This window comes from Rhinolophus hipposideros, assembly GCF_964194185.1.
Source record: "Rhinolophus hipposideros genome assembly, chromosome: X".
Classification (NCBI taxonomy): domain Eukaryota; kingdom Metazoa; phylum Chordata; class Mammalia; order Chiroptera; family Rhinolophidae; genus Rhinolophus; species Rhinolophus hipposideros.
Window position 1 is genome coordinate 89,706,408 of NC_138046.1, and position 1,266 is coordinate 89,707,673.

A 1,266-nucleotide genomic window follows, 5' to 3' on the forward strand; every position below is an offset into this window, starting at 1 on the left:
TTTTAACTTCTATGTCTGCATTAGCTGTGGGTTTACTTCTGCAGTCCACTTTTTCCTTAGTTTTGACTCTGGGTGTGCCTGGCAATTTTTAATTAAATATCACTATGCATGAGAAATTGTAGAGCTCTAGATGATCTTTAGTTTCTAATAGGCAATTATAGTGGGGGCAAATAACCTTAATTCAATTAGTGAACTAATTCAAGGTGGGATAGCAATCTTTTAAAGATTTACTTTCCCCTAATTCCTAGGTAAAATCCTTCAGAGATGCCACCGGAATGTCTGTGGCACTTACCAGGGTCCATCATCACTGGTGGGATCTGAACCCCAAGTTTGATCTCTTTGGCACATAAGTCTGCTGAAAGCTCTGCTTAGTACTTCAGGCACTTGGCTGCTATGCATCTGAATCTGTGCCAGGCCATTTACAAATCAGTGAGCTCCTTGTGGGAAAAAGTACCTCAATCTATCGGGCTTATTTTCTTCTCTTGTCTCCACAATCTTGCCATTCAAGTCTCACTGTCTTAGGTCAGGGTTCCCTTGGGTCCTTGAAGCCAGCTGCAGTTCCATTTCTTTGTCACATGGGCTTCCTCAACATGGCTGCTTTACATCAGGCTAGCAAGGAAAATTTCTCTCTAGTCTGTTAAGATGAAGTCATAGAACATAACATAGTCATGAGAGTGACATACCATCACCTTTGTCATAATCTATTGACTAGAAGAAAGTCTCAGTTCTGCTCACACTTAAGGGGAAAGGATTATATAAGTCATAATCCACTGGGGTCACCTAGGGTGTGCCTAATACAACTGCTGACAACAGAACAAGGAGAAGAGGGGAAGATGAGCATTCACAAATATTATAATGAAAAGAGCTTTCTATTTGGTGTCAGGAGTCAGTTTTGTTTCATTACTTGTGGTAATTTTGACCATTCACTACATCTCTCCTCACGTTCAAAATTTGTTAGCAGGATTTGTCACAGGAGTTGGTGGTTACAGAGTAAAGAACTACGGAAATGCTTTTATTTTTATCAAAAAAAGACCCCCCCACATACATTAAAATCACAGGAAACCTATTCTCAAGATCCAAAATATATACTCAAAACCATAGACTCAGACAACCGCATGGGAAATGAATAGGAAATATGTATACATACATGAAAATGAGGTCATTTTTAGAAGAGAATATATTTAGAAGAGAATATATTGAAGAATATATTGAAGACAAAGCCGAATGGGAAAATGGACTGGAAAACAATCAAGAATATACAACATT